We start from the raw sequence: 16,327 nt of genomic DNA on the forward strand, positions 1-16,327 counted from the left end.
TTACTGTCTCCTTCCAGACCACATCCCCAGCAACCTCCTTTCCTTTTCTGGCCATTACCTAAAAACTATAAAGAATTTTGATTTACGATGTAGAGTGAATGAAAATAGGAACTGCAAATTCAAAGCAGTGTCAAATATTTGCAAAATTTATTCATATCTACAAAGTTACCAATAAAATTATTTCTTTATTTAATACAGTTAAAACAATTTTGATCAACAATTTTAGGTTATACATTAATAATCCAACTGCTCATTGCTTTATTGCTCTTTCACCTTTCAATGCATCCTATCAATGTCCCGCTGTAACCTCTGACAGCCCTCCACACTATCCACAACACCTCCAACCTTTGTGTCATCAGCAAACTTACTAACCCATCCCTCCACTTCCTCATCCAGGTCATTTATAAATATCACAAAGAGTAAGGGTCCCAGAACAGATCCCTGAGGCACACCACTGGTCACTGACCTCCATGCAGAATATGATCCGTCTACAACCACTCTTTGCTTTCTGTGGGAAAGCCAGTTCCAGATCCACAAAGCAATGTCCTCTTGGATCCCATGCCTCCTTACTTTCTCGATAGGCCTTGCATGGAGTACCTTATGAAATGCCTTGCTGAAATCCAAATACACTACATCTACTGCTTTTCCTTCATCAATGTGTTTAGTCACATCCTCAAAAAATTCAATAAGGCTCGTAAGGCAAGACCTGCCCTTGACAAAGCCATGCTGACTATTCTTAATCATATTATATCTCTCCAAATGTTAATAAATCCTGCCTCTCAGGATCTTCTCCATCAACTTACCAACCACTGAAGTAAGACTCACTGGTCTATAATTTCCTGGGCTATCTCTACTCCCTTTCTTGAATAAAAGAACAACATCCACAACCCTCCAATCCTCCGGAACTTCTCCTGTCCCCATTGATGATGCAAAGATCATTGCCGGAGGCTCAGCAATCTCCTCCTTCACCTCTCACAGTAGCCTGGGGTACATCTCATCCGGTCCCGGCAACTTATCCATCTTGAGCTTTCCAAAAGCTTCAGCGCATCCTCTTTCTTAATATCTACATGCTCAAGCTTTTCAGTCTGCTGCAAGTCATCACTACAATCACTAAGATCTTTTTCCATAGTGAATACTGAAGTAAAGTATTCATTAAGTACCTCTGCTATTTCCTCTGGTTCCATACACACTTTCCCACTGTCACACTTGATAGGTCCTATTCTTTCACGTCTTGTCCTCTTGCTCTTCACATACTTGTAGAATGCCTTGGGGTTTTCCTTAATCCTGCCCGCCAAGGCCTTCTCATGGCCCCTTCTGGCTCTCCTAATTTCCTGTTTAAGCTCCTTCCTGTTAGCCTTATAATCTTCTAGATTTCTAACATTACCTAGCTCTCTGAACCTTTTGTAAGCTTTTCTTTTCTTCTTGACTAGATTTATTACAGCCTTTGTACACCATGTTCCTGTACCCTACCATAACCCATAACTTCCCTGTCTCATTGGAACGTACCTACGAGGAACTCACGCAAGTATCCCCTGAACATTTGCCACATTTCTTCCATACTTTTCCCTGAGAATATCCGTTCCCAATTTAAGCTTCCAATTTCCTGCCAGGTAGCCTCATAATTCCCCTTACTCCAATTAAACGCTTTAATAACTTGTTTGTTCCTATTCCTCTCCAATGGTAAAGGAGATAGAATTGTGATCACTATTTCCAAAATGCTCTCCCACAGAGAGATCTGACACCTGAACAGGTTCATTTCCCAATACCAAACCAAGTACAGCCTCTCCTCTTGTAGGCTTATCTACATATTGTGTCAGGAAACCTTCCTGAACACACCTAACAAACTCCACCCCATCTAAACCCTTCACTCTAGGGAGATGCCAATTGATTTTTGGGAAATTAAAATCTCCCATCACAACAACTCTTTGATTATTACACCTTTCCAGGATCTGTTTCCCTACCTGCTCCTCGATATCCTTGTTACTATTGGGCGGCTTATTAAAAAAAAACACCCAGTAAAGTTACTGACCCCTTGCTGTTCCTAACCTCCACCCACAGAGATTCTGTAGACAATCCCTCCATGACATCCACCTTTTCTGCAGCCATGACACTATCTCTGATCAACAGTGCCACGCTCCCACCTCTCTTGCCTCCCTCCCTATCCTTTCTGAAACATCTAAAACCCAGCACTTGAAGTAACCATTCCTGTCCCTGAGACATCCAAGTCTCTGTCATGGCCACCACATCATAGCGCCATGTACTGATCCACGCTCTGATCCACGCTCTAAGCTCATCCGCTTTGTTCATAATACTCCTTGCGTTAAAGTAGACACATCTCAAACCATCCATCTGAGCGCATCCCTTCTTTATCACCTGCCTATCCTCCCTCACACACTGTCTCCAAGCTTTCTCTATTTGTGGGCCAACCACCTCTTCCCCAGTCTCTTCAGTTCGGTTCCCATCCCCCAACAATTCTAGTTTAAACTCTCCCAAGAAGCCTTAGCAAACCTCCCCGCCAGGATATTGGTCCCCCTGGGACTCAAGTGCAACCCGTCCTTTTTGTTTAGGTCACACCTGCCCCAAAAGCGATCCCAATGATCCAGAAATCTGAATCCCTGCCCCCTGTTCCAATCCCTCAGCCACGCATTTATCCTCCACCTCATTCTATTCCTATGCTCACTTTTATGTGGCACAGGCAGTAATCCCAAGATTTCTATCTTTGTGGTCGGGCTTCTCAACTTCCTTCCTAACTCCCTGTAATCTTTTTTCAGGACCTCCTCCCTTTTCCTACCTATGTCATTGGTACCAATATGTACCATGACCTCTGGCTGTTCTCCCTCCCACTGCAGGATATCTTAGACGCGATCTGAAACATCCTGGACCCCGGCACCTGGGAGGCAAACTACCATCAGAGTTTCTTTACTGCGTCCACAGAATCACCTGTCTGACTCCCTAACTATAGAGTCCCCTATCACTACTGCCTTCCTCTTCCTTTCCCTGCCTTTCTGAGCCACAGGGCCGGACTCTGTGCCAGAGGCACGGCCACTGTTGCTTCCGCCAGGGAGGCTGTCCCCCACAGCAATACTCAAACAGGAGTACTTATTGCCAAGGAATACAACCACAGGGGTACTCTCTAGTACCTGGCTCTTCTCCTTCCCCCTCCTGACTGTGACCCACTTGTCTGCCTCCTGTGGCCCCGGTGTGACCACCTGCCTATAACTCCTTTCTATCACCTCCTTGCTCTCCCTGACCAGACAAAGGTCATCGAGCTGCATCTCCAGTTCCCTAATGCGATTCCTTAGGAGCTGCAGCTCGACACACTGGATGCAGATATGGCTGTCTGGGAGACTCCAGGACCTCCCACATCTGACACCGAGCACAGAAAACCTTGTCTTCATCTCAAAATCATTTTGCAGCAACATCAGTTCTTGTTCCATTCTTCCCGTTAATTCCTCATTACAAGTGTTCAGGAATGGATTTATAACCTGACCTGGAATTTGGATCGAGAGGTGAAGCTGAAATCTCTCTGACATGTCTTTATGCAGCTCACACAGGTCGGTGCAATATATTTGAAGATCATCATCTGATATTCTTTCTTTCTCTTCCAACTCGGAGAGACTTGGAAATTGGAAGAGATCACGACAGCCAATGTTGTACTTAAATAGGGTTAATTTGGACAGAAATGTAGAGACAATTGATTTGATTTAGAAAGGGTTCACATCATTTCCTTGCAATTTGAAGATTAATTTCATTAAATTTTGTGAACCATTCTGACAAAGAAGCAATGAAGCAAAGAAGCCTAATATCCTTGACATGATTACTGAGCATGTAGCAATGAATCTTCAAAGAATTTTATCATTAGAGTTTCAAAAATCACATAAAGTCTTCTTGAGCAGTTTCCTTTTGAGAGCTATCTGACCTCTGGGTGCAACAGTAGGCATTCAAAACCTGTTCATCACTCTCAATACAAAGCTCTCGAAATAGTTGAGAATGAGAGCATGGGACTAGATTTTATTTACCGCTGAGAGAACAGATTTAATGATTTGCACAACTGATCACTTAAGGTTTTTTTATGGAAAGATATTACTGTGAATTACACAGTAAATGGTAAGTGTGTTAGGTACAGCTTTTCTCAAGAAAGTAATAACCCCACAGTGGTGTCCTGTCATTGATGGTGCCCCGTCTGTTGCACAAGTAAGAATGTTGTTGAGCGGAATATCTTTCTCTTTGAATAATTGCTCAACAACCTGAAATACTGGTTCCCCCTTTGTATCGGCTTCTAATCCCCTTGCAAATAACAGTTCTTGAACCATACTTTTGTCTTTTATGACACGAACATAACCAAGATGCAAAGATTTGTTGCCTGGAAAAGTTGACTCATCCCACTTCAGAGCAGATTCTAAGTATGTTGCACAATTTGTCTTCCACGATCTCAGACCTTCCATCTATTCATCTTTTGAATCGTGTTGTGACTGAATGGAGTCATTTTAATTATTTGGTCTGATCAGTTGTGCAAAGCCGTACTCAGACCGTCCCTTACAGCTGGCAGAATCAATTCTTCTCCAATTGTATGGGGCTTTACAGATTTAGCAATGAACAATGAAATTCAAGATTATTTAATGTCATTTCCTGTACGCATGTGTAAGGAGAATGAAATAGTTCATCCAGATCTGATGCAGCACAAAAAAAGGGCAACAGGTAAAGAACACAATAATAATAATAATAATAAAAAAACACAGAATAGATATAAATACATAAAATAGCCTATATAAATAGATTGATTGTATGTCCATAAAGTGACACTGGGCTGATGGGAAATAATAAATTAGTGTAGGAGTTAGTGAGTGGAGGTTTTGGTCCATCTTACTGCTTGGGAAAGTAACTGTTTTTGAGTCTGGTGGTCCTGACGTGGATACTAGGTAGCCTCATCCCTGTTGGGAGTGGGACAAAACAGTCCATGAGCAGGGTGTGCAGGATCCTTTGTGATGTTTCTGGCCCGTTTCCAGCACCGTTCTGTATATATGTCTTTGGCAGGTAGGCTGGTGCTAGTAATGCATTGCAGAGCCTTTCTGTTCGCCGCAGTGCACTTTCCATACCAAGCAGTGATGCAACTTGTTAGGATGCTTACAACTACGCATCTGTAGAATGACATGAGTATGGGTGTGCCAAGTCCAGCTCTCTTCAGCCTCCTCAGAGATTGGAGATGTTGGTGAGCTTTCTTGATTGTGTATGATGTGTACGATAAGAGGCTGTGTGTGATGTGGACTCCCAGGAGTTTGAAACTGCCTGCAGTGTCTACTGCTATGCCACTGATTGTAAGGAGGGGGGATGTGAGTGGAGTGAGTTCTCCTGAAGTCAATAACCACCTCCTTTGTCTTGTTGACATTAAGGAAGAGGTTATTTGCCTGGCACCAAGCCCCAAGCTCTTCACTCTCCTTCTGTAGGCCGTCTCGTTGTTGGTGATGATCCTCACCACTGTCATATCGTGAGTTGTAATTGTTGTCTGAAGCACGCAAACCTATTTTAACACAGTTTGTAAGCTATTTTGAGCACAGTTTCATTGCGAAGTGCTGGCAAACATGATTTGAAGTGTTTTCCATTTCTGAAGGTTTTCACAAAGTGACTGAAAATAAGCCAAGTTCTTGTTTGCTTTATCAGAGTATATTCTCTTCAAATGCTCAAAGAGCCTGGATGGTTTCGTTGCCTTATTTGAAAAAAACACTTCTTCACACAACAGACATGTTGGCTGCTGGTGGTTGCTTGCTGCTGGTATAAATCCATATTTCAGATACTCCAGACTATACTGTCTACACTTCTGTTTCATTTGGTCTGCTTCTGTCATTTTCATCATGGATTAATGGTCACAATCAATTGCTTATTGATTAACTCTAACCTCAAGCGCTGTGATCAATAAAGGGGAAAGCTATGATGTCATCATAGCTCAGGAAAAACCTGACTCTGCCTGAAGGTACATGAAACAGGGCAGCGATAACTCAGTTGGGCCATGGGTGAGAGAAATGTGGTCAAGACCATTCGAAAGGGCAGATTCTAAACTTTACCCCATTGAAGACCATACCCTAATTCACAGGAATTGCGTCTCTGCATGATTAGAGTATGGGAACTGTTCTACAGTAGTGCATTTATATTGAATGGAAATATAATTTCTGCAGTCAAAATTTCTCATGACATGCTAAATACAGAAGTATCACATTGCTTTTCAACAACTATAATGCGCTTTGAGCAAAGTCTAAAAGAACGGTGGGTTAGCAAGAGATGAGGTGATTACATGATCATTGTAATCAATTATGAGACACTGAGATCAAATTTTTATAATAAGTGATTCATTTATTAAATTAAGCCTGTTATCTCTCTGTTTCCCCCCTTGCTACCAAGTACCTCCCCATCTCCCCCTTAACTGTATTCTCCATTCGAAACTCCTAACGCTCCTGGGGGTTGGGGGTGATATTGACTACTTTGGGAACCACTGGTTTGAAGCATTCTGAGAGCTCACACCGACACTGCTTGTCAAATGCATTCAAGTACCTGCTGATATCTCCTTCCTAATACAAAGACACCTTGGACCATAAGACTATCAAATGTAGGAGCAGAGTTAGGCCATTTGGCCCATGGTTCTCCTCCACCGCTCTGCCATGGCTGATTTATTATGCATCTCAATCCCATTCTCCTGCCTTCTCCCCATAACCTTTGACACCCTGACTAACCAGCAACTGATCAACCACCGTGTTAAATATACCCAATGACTTGGCCTCCAAAACCATCAGTGGCAATGAATTCCACAGATTCACCACCCTCTGGCCAAAGAAATTCCTGTACAAGTGGGACTTGTATCCTAGTGGGAAGGTTTGCTATTGGTGCATAGGGGTTGGGGGGGGGGGGTGATGTTAAAGTAGAGTTGCAAGGGGATGGGAACCAGAGTGCCAGACTAGATAGCAGAGTGGTTATGGAGAAAGGTGCCTATATACAATTTCAGGAATCAAAAAGTGGGACTGATGTTCTGAGCTGCATATATTTCAATGCCTGGAGTATCTAGGAAAGGCAGATGAGCTTTGGGTATGGATGGAATTATGACATTGTAGCTATTAGTGAGACTTGGCTGCAGGAGGAGCAGGACTGGCAGCTCAGTGTTTCAGGGTTCCATTGTTTCAGACGTTATAGAATGGGGGGAGGGTTTAAGGGAGGAGAGGTGGCATTACTAGTCAGGGAAAATGTCACAGCAGTGCTCAGTTAGGTCAGAATGGAGAGCTCGTCTACTAAGGCTATTTGGGTGGAATTGAGGAATAAGAAAGGGGCGAAAACTTTAATTTGCAGACCACCCAGCAGGATTTAGAGGAGCAAATTTGTAGAGAGGTCACAGACAGTTGCAAAAAACATAGGGTTATGATACCAGGTGACTTTAACTTTCCACATATTGACTGGAACTCCCATACTGTAAAAGGGCTGGATAGGAAAGAATTTGTCACATGTGTTCAGGAAACTTTCTTTAATCAGTACTTGGAAGTCCCAACTAGAGAGGATACAATAATAAATCTCCTATCAGGGAATATGACAGGGTGGTTGACAGAAGTTGTGTATGGGAACACTTTGCAGCTAGTGATCGTTATGCCATACGTTTCAAGATAATTATGGAGAAAGATACATCTGGTCCTCGGATTGAGATTCTAAATTGGAGAAAGGCCAAATTTGATGTAGCAGAAAGGATCCGACAAGTGTGGATTTGGACAGGCTGATTTCTAGCAAAGATGTACTTGGTAAGTGGGAGGCCTTCAAAAGTGAAATTTTGAGAATACAGTGCTTGTAAGCTCCTGTCAGAATTAAGGCAAGGATAACATGTTTAGGGATCCTTGGTTTTCAAGAGATATTAAGGCCCTGTTAAGCAGAAGGTACATAGCAAATAAAGGTAGATAGGAACAATGAGGTACTTCACAAGTATAAGAAATGCAAAAGAAGGAAATCAAGAAGGTCTAAAACCAGACATGAAGTAAAGGAGAATCCCAAAGGTTCTACAGATATATTAGGAGCAGAAGGATAGCAGGAGACCAAATTAGTCCACTGGAAGATCAGGAATGGCCATCTATGCATGGATCTGAAAGAGATGGGGTAGATCTTAAATGGATCTTTTGCATCTGTGTTTTCTTGGGACATGGACACAGAGTCTATCTCTGTGCGAAGTGAGGCAAATCAGCAGTGAAGTCATGAACCCTGTACAGGTTACAGAGGAGGAGGTGTTTGCTGTCTTGAGGCAAATTTGGCTGGATAAATCCTCAGGGCTTGACAAGGTGTTTCCTTGGACCTTGTTGGAGTCTAGGGCAGAAATTGTAGGGGCCCAAGCAGAGATATTTAAAACATTCTTAGCCATGAGTGTGGTGCTGGAGGATTGGAGGATAGCAAATGTTGTTCTCTTGTCTAAGAAAGACTGTTAAGTATAAACAGGGAAATTATATGCCAGTAAGCCTGACACCAGTGCTGGGTAAGTTATTGGAAGCTAGCCTAGGGGACTGGATGTACAAGTTCCCCTTTAGCATTTCTACTTTCACCTTTCACCCTTAACTGATGAGCTCTGGTTATAGCTGTACCCAACCTCAGTGGAAAAAGCCTGCTCGCATTTACCTTATCTATATCCCTCATCATTTTGTGTACCTCTATCAAATCTCTGCTCATTATTCTATGCTCCAGGGAATGAAGTCCAAACTCATTCAGCCTTTCCTGGGAACTCAGATCCTCAAGTACTGGCAACGTACTTGTAAAATGGCATCTTTCCTTTAGGTAGGTACTCTAAATCAGGCCTCACTAATGATTATACAATTTCAACATAACATCCCAATTCCACTAGGTACGTTGAGTTACGAAGGCAAATGTGCTAAAAGCTCTCTTTGCGACCCTATCTACCTGTAATGCCACTGTGTAAGACGTACCCTGGTTGGTTCTTCCAAAATGCAACATCTCACACTTGTCACCTAATTTCATAAACCATTTTTCGGCCCGCTTTTCCAGCTGGTCCAAATATTCCTACAGGCTTTGATAGTCTTCCTCGCTGTCTACTACACCGCCAATTTTGGTGTCATCCACAAATTTGCTTTTCCAGTTGACCACATTATCATTCATATCGTTGATACAGATGACAAACAGCAACTGACTCAGCACCAATCCCTATGGCACACCACTGGTCATAGGCCTCCAGTCAGAGAGGCAGCCATTTTCTACCACTCTCTGGCCTCTCCCACAAAGCCAATGCCTAATCCAACTTACTGCCTCATCTTGAATACCGAGCGACTGAACCATCTTGATGAACCTCCATGCAGGACCTTGTCAAAGGCCTTGTTAAAGTCCACGTAGACAACATTCACTACCTTGCTTTCGTTATTTTTCCTGGCAACTTCCTTGAAAAGCTCTACAAGATTAGTTACACATGACTTACCATGCACAAAGCCATGTTGGTTCTCCCTAATCAGTCCCTGTCTATCCAAATACTCATATATCCAGTCCCTTAGAATACCTTCCAATAACTTTCCCACTACTGATGTCAGGCTCACCAGCCTATATTTTCCTGGCTTATTCTTAGAGCCTTTCTTAAACAATGGAACAACATTAACTATCCTGCAATCCTCTGCCCCTTCACCCATGGCTAAGAATGCTTTAACTATCTCTGTGAGGGCACCTGCAATTTCTGCACTAGTCTCCCATAGGGTTAAGGGAACATATTGTCAGGCCTGGAAGACTTATCCACTACAATTTGCCTCAAGATTGCAAACACCTCCTCTTCTTTAATCTATATTGGTTCCATGACCTCGTTTCTTCATTGCCTTATATCTGTGGACTCTGTGTCCGTCACCTGAGTAAATACAAATGCAAAAAATCCATTTAAGATCTCCCTCATCTGTTCTGATTCCATGCATGGATCACCACTCTGATCTTCCAGAGGGCCAATGTTGTCCCTTGCAATCCTTTTGCTGTTAATATATTGGTTGAAGCCTTTGGGATTCTCCTTCACCTTGTCTGCTAGAGCATCCTCATGTCTGCTTTTAGCCTTCCTGACTTTCTTCTTAAGTCTCCTCTTGTATTCTTTATACTTCTCAAGTACCTCATTTATTGCTGCCTGTCTATAACTGCTATGCACCACCTTCTTTTTCTTAACCAGGGCCTCAGTATCTTGAAAACCAGGGTTCCCTAAACCTGTCATTCTTGCCATTTATTCTGAGAGGAGCATACAAACTCTGTACTCTCAAAATTTCACTTTCGAAATCTTCCCAGTTGCCAAATACAGCAGTGCCAGAAGACAACCTGTCCCAGCCCACACTTGCCAGATCCTTTGTGATGCCATCAAAATTGCCCTTTCTCCAATTTAGAATCTCAGCCCGAGGACCAGACCTATCATTCTCCATAATTACCTTGTATAATGTGGAAGTGGGTTCATGAATTTGGTGAGTGAGACAGAAAATACAGACTGCAAATTAGTATTTTAATCATTTACAAACAATAAAAATATTCGACCAAACCTTTAAGTTCCCCCAAGTTATACGAACAACAGAACTAAATATTCAACAAACAGATGCTAATAAACTCTTCTCTGGCTTCCAGCTGGTACAAGTATCGATTTTAACTGATGCTTCGAGGACAAACTCTACCATCTTCATCAGGGATGATAGAGCATCATATGTGGAAAGTTAATATCATCTTATGTGACCTTATGTTTCCTGAAACAGTCTTCAATCTCTTTACAAATTTGCTCCTGTAAATCCCACAGGTGGTTGAGTGGTCTATAATATAATCCTGTTAACATTGTCATACCTCTCTTATTCCTCAGCTGTATGTATAAAGCCTCATTAGGCGAGCTATCCAGTCTGTCCTAACTGAGCACTACCCTGACATTTTCCTGGACTAGTAATGCCACCCTTCCCCCTTTAATTCCTCCTGCTCTATCACATCTAAAGCAACGGAATCCCGGAACACTGAGTTGCCAGTCCTGCCCCTCCTGCAACCAATGGCTCATTAATGGCTACAATGCCATAATTTTCGTGCTGATCCATGCCCAAAGATCATCCACCTTTCCAACCACGCGCCTTGTATTGAAATATACACAGCTCAGAACATTAGTCCCCCCGTGATCAATCCTTTGATTCCTGGCTTTGTAGGCTTAACAACATCTTTCTCCACAACCACTTCACTCTCTGGTCTGGCACTCTGGTTCCCATCCCCCTGCAACTCTAGTTTAAAACCCCTCTCTGTGCAGCGCTAAAAAGCCATCCTGCTAGGATATTAGTCCCCCCCCCCCACCCAGTTCATCAGCAAACCCTCCCTTCTGTATAGGTTCTATCTTCCCTGGAAGAGAGCCCAATGATCGAAAAATCTGAAGCCCTCTCTCCTGCACCAATTCCTTTGTAATAGCAACTACGTTCACTTCTGCCACCTGGCAGTCTTGAATTTCTGGCACACTTGTAGTGTCTTCCACAATAAAACCCAATGGAAAATACTTCTAAACTTTGTTTGCCTTTTCTTGGCCCCCCATTACTACTTCTCCAATGTCATTTTCCAGCAATGGCCACTCTTGCTTACACCTTGGTTCTTGCTTCTTTTTATTGGTCTTTGCGGAGTGCCTAATAGATCATTAGGATTGAAGCCTACCAAAAAGTCCTAAGAGACCCCAAGCTCTTTTTAATCACCACAGTGGTGTAGTGGTTACCATGATGTTATTACAGCTCGGGGCATTTCAGAGCTTGGAATTCAATTCCGGTGCCATCTTTGAGGAGCTTGTGTGTTTTCCCTGTGAACTGCGTGGATTATCTCCAGGTGCTCCAGTTTCCTCCCATGGTCTAATGAAGTATCGGTTAGTAGGTTAATTTGGTCATTGTAAGTTGTTCTATGATTGGGTTAGGGTTAAATATAGGTGGGTTGCTGGGCAGTACAGCTTGTTGGTCTGGAAGGGTCTGTTCCACACTGCACAGTATGTCTAAATAAAATAAATTAAATAAACTTTGTGTCACCTCAGCCAGACAACTGATTGCTCGCATTGATTGAAGCCTGTCTCTTCTTAGGTCAAAGGCAATTTAATGAACTGTCACTTTCCTATATTTATACCCTTTGTAAAAGTTTCAGGGTGTATGGGGTAACATGAAGGGGTACCACCTCTGCTGAAGGTGTTTGTCATGTCCAATCTGGGGAAGCTCACTCACCTTTGGTCCCCACCGGACAATCAGCTCTCAGCCGTGGCTCCAAGTAGCTGCTTGCTCACGTGCGACAGCGACCACACCCTGTCCCAGCATGCAAAGCCAGCTCCGGCAGAGCGGGCGGGATGAGATCAACAGTGAAACCCAACGGCCAAGAAGGCAGTTCTGCAATGTTACGTGGAGAGCGAAGGGCATGACAAGGCACAGAATAAGTCACGGTCATCCACTGCAACCAGGGAAGCCTTGGTTGTGACGACGACTCGTACCACTGGATCCAGACCATTGAGGTCAAGGGGGTCAAACTGCCCCAGTGCAACAACTTTTCCTCTTCAGATACTCTCCTGTACAGGTTTCACCTGTCAATGTCGCATATGATTGACAACCAATCAATCAATCAAAACTTTGAGGATAAATCTGAAAAAATATACATTAATTAGTTTCCTCTTGTCGATCAATATCATGGTTATTGTCAGGATATTCTTCTTCCTATTTTATCCCCGTCTCTTCTCTCCACCATTAACTCCATCCATCCACTCTGCTGTGAGGATATAGGGGTAAATCCCACCAGCACTCAGTGCCCATCACTGAGTGCAGGATGGATTCTTTAATCTCTCATCACTCCTGGAGAGAATTACAACCCCTTTTGAAATAAAAACAAAGAGTGGTTCAATGAAGGGTCTCGGCTCAAAATGTCAACTGTTTATTCCCCTCCGCACATCCTGCTTGACCTGCTCCAGCATTTTGTGTGAGCTCAGCATTTACTCCGGTGAATGATATCTGTTATCTGTCAAGTAGGGTGCCGTGCACAATCCTGATTTGATGGAGACGGACGTGAGAGCACGGAGGAACATCTGGAGAAACTTCTGAAATGCCGCCTTCACTGCCATGTGATCCAGAATCTCTGGAGGAGAAGGCCCCAAGTCCTGAGCTTTGCTTGTTGCTCGGCGGCCGGGGCGGGGTCGAAGCGCTCGGCAGAGGTGGTGCTCGGTGTCGGAGGCTCGAAGTTTTCCGATAGACTCAGAGTCGGCTGTGGTTGGGTGCTTCCAACGCATCGGCAGTTGTTGGCGCCCGGAGGTTTATGGCAGGGAGAGTGTCTCCCTTTTGCCGCCTGCTATCGGGACTATCGGGAGTCGATTGGAACTTTGAGACTTTTTTTTTTACCGTGCCCATGGTCTGCTCTTTATCAAATTATGGTATTGCTTTGCATTACTGTAACTATATGTTATAATTATGTGGTCTTGTCAGTGTTAGTCTTTGGTTTGTCCTGTTTTTTTGTGTGATATCACTCTGGAGGAACATTGTATCATTTCTTAATGCAAGCATTTCTAAATGACAATAAACGAGGACTGAGTGTCCTCATAATTTAATCTAATTTACAGAATCTCTTGTGTCGATGAGTCCTAATGCAACTGGATTGATTTCTATATTTTAAATGGAAGGGCGAATTAGTTCAGCTCGGCTGCTACTGCAGTCTTCCTGCCTGGAGTTTTCTCTCAACAATCCACTCAGGGATGCTTTGACGTGAGTGATAAAGTTAAAAACCAAACTAATCTTGAAGGATTGTTGGAGTTCTTTTCCCTTATTCTGACACGCAGACTGCATATAAGATGATGGATGGTCGCATGAGCAACTGGTGCATATCACAAGAACTGGTTATATGATCGCTGATGCCAGGCAGACAACCTCTGAAGAGTTTTGATAATGGCTGGGATTACCCCTCTTGTAAGGACATTGCCCGGAAGAAGGCAATGGCAAACCACTTCTGTAGAAGAATTTTCCAAGTACTATCATGGTCATCGAAAGATCGTGATCGGAATGTCATATGACACGGCATATAAAGGGTCGGTGGATAGCAGGCAAAGGGAAAATTGAGGTGAGTTCTCTTCCCTCACCAAGTGGATTACAGGGGCTGGCAGGACCAGAGCTTGACCACAGGATCCTGCTGCCCGATATCATTTAACCAACCGCTATAATGATTCACTTTTCTGGTACAGATGCGAAGGACGTTCTTATGAGCTTGTAGCAGTTCTGCCTGAGATGGAACACGTGGTGGAAAATTGTGATTGATCTTAAAACTCATGTAAAACCTTGGCTGCAGCCAATTTCACTGAAAATTGCGGATATCATCATTTCCTCATGTAAAAATAGAAAATGCTAGAAGTATTCAGCAGGTCGAGCAGCATCTGGAAGAGAGAGAAACATTTTGGTCACAAATCTTATACCAGAGCTGGTGAAAGTCACAGGTATAAATATATCATAAATCAAGAATCTTCATAAATCAATCTATTGAGTACAGGAGTTGGGATGTTATGTTGAAATTGTATAAGACATTGGTGAAGCCTAATTTGAAGTATTGTGTGCAGTTTTGGTCACTTTCCTACAGAAAAAATATCCATGGGGTTGAAAGAGTGCAGAGAAATTTTACAAGGATGTTGCTGGGACTTGAGTACCTGAGTTATAGGCAAAAATTAAAAAGGTTTGGACTTTATTTCACAAGATTCAAGTTTCAAAGTGCATTTATTATCAAGTATAAATCATACAACCTTGAGATTTGTTTGCTTAACAGGCAGTCACAAAGCAAGGAACCCGGAAGAACCTAATAAAAAAAAATAAAACCAACCCCAGTGCCCACAGAGAAAGAGGAAAAAAACAGATCATTCAAACAATAGAAGCGAGCAACAGTGTAGAAGAATGAGGGGAGATTTGAAAGGTAGTTTAAAATATTATGAGGGTAAATGCAAGCAGGCCTTTTCCATTAAGGTTGGGTGAGACTACAACTAGAGGCTATGGGTTAAGGGTGAAAGGTGAAATGTGTAAGTGGAACATGAGGGGAACAACTTCACTGAGAGGGTAGTAGAGTGAGGAACGAGTTGCCAGTGGACGTGTTGGATTTGGGTTCAGTTTCAACATGTAAGATAAATTTGGGAAGGTACATGGATGGGAGGTGTATGAGGACTATGGTCCGGGCGCAGGTCAATGGGACTCGGCAGATTAACAGTTCAGCATGGACCAGATGGGCCAGAGGGCCTGTTTCTGTGTTGTTGTGTTTTATGGTTCTATGAAAGTTCTCTATCTCTGATGAAAGTTCATTCACCTGACACTTTAACTCTGCAGAGATAAAATGGAGATACCCCTTAACCTGCTGAATTGGTTTTTATTTCAGATTACAGCATCCGTAACAGTTCACTTTGTGTCATTCCCTCCTTAAAACTATGCTGAGTAAATTGCTGGCTCAAGCTACGAGAAGCCCTGTGTGAATGTACACGCAGAATGCTGGAGGATCTCAGCAGGTCAGGCAGCATCCGTGGAAAGAAATAAGCAGTCAACATTTTGGGCCGAGGCTCTTCCCTTCCTTTCTAGTCCTGATGAAGGGTCTCGGCCCGTAACGTTGGCTCTTTATTCCTTTCCACAGACGGCACCTGACCTGCTCAGTTCATTCCATATTTTGTGTCTGTTACTGTGTGTGTGTGTGTGTGTGAGTGTGTGTGTGTGTATATGCAAATGTATGTTCAGTCTTTCCCTCCCTATTCAATCTCATGCTAAAAACAGGCAGATTGTCAGCACACCCAACGACAACAATTCACCAGCTTGCTGCATTCCCTCTTTGAGCGCCTACTTTAAATGATCCACATCAAAAGTGTCGTCAGTAATTATGGACGTGGAGAGGTGGCACTATCATCTCCCTAGTTAGCCAAACTTGCAGCTGGCTCATAACTCATTTGCATTTGCGCACTAGGATTCAGACAGCAGTTGTAATTTCTCTGATGGTGTTAATCCCTGAGCAGTCATTCCGCAAAGTAGCAACTCATTTGTTCTGTAGCTGATTGCAAACAATTTTTGGTCTACTTAAGGTCGAAAGCAGCTCTCTTCTTTGCCCATTTCAAGGGAAACTAGCTTGTCGGAGAGTGCCCAAAGACTGGGCGCCTAGAATTCTCCTGGTAACATTCGAGCCAGCACAGCATGGGAGATGGTGTCATTGAATTCTCATTCATTTGGAAGTATTTCACTGATGCAAGCTCAATTTGCAATCAGAAATGCCCCACTGAATTTCTGCATAGTGCAACTTGACCCAGAAGTCAGTGCAATCACATTCAACTCCAGAAATAATCAGTTTTCTTATAGAAACATTGATTAAAGCAATGCTA

At 43.1% G+C, this 16,327-nt stretch overlaps 1 protein-coding gene across 4 annotated transcripts in view; it reads left to right on the forward strand.

The window, feature by feature from the left end:
• The window catches only part of LOC140201171 (inactive phospholipase D5-like), a 174,896-nt gene that overhangs the window by 47,174 nt on the left and 111,395 nt on the right, over positions 1-16,327 (forward strand). The gene's annotated exons all lie outside the window — the stretch shown is intronic.

Source organism: Mobula birostris, chromosome 8, assembly GCF_030028105.1.
Source record: "Mobula birostris isolate sMobBir1 chromosome 8, sMobBir1.hap1, whole genome shotgun sequence".
NCBI lineage: Eukaryota > Metazoa > Chordata > Chondrichthyes > Myliobatiformes > Myliobatidae > Mobula > Mobula birostris.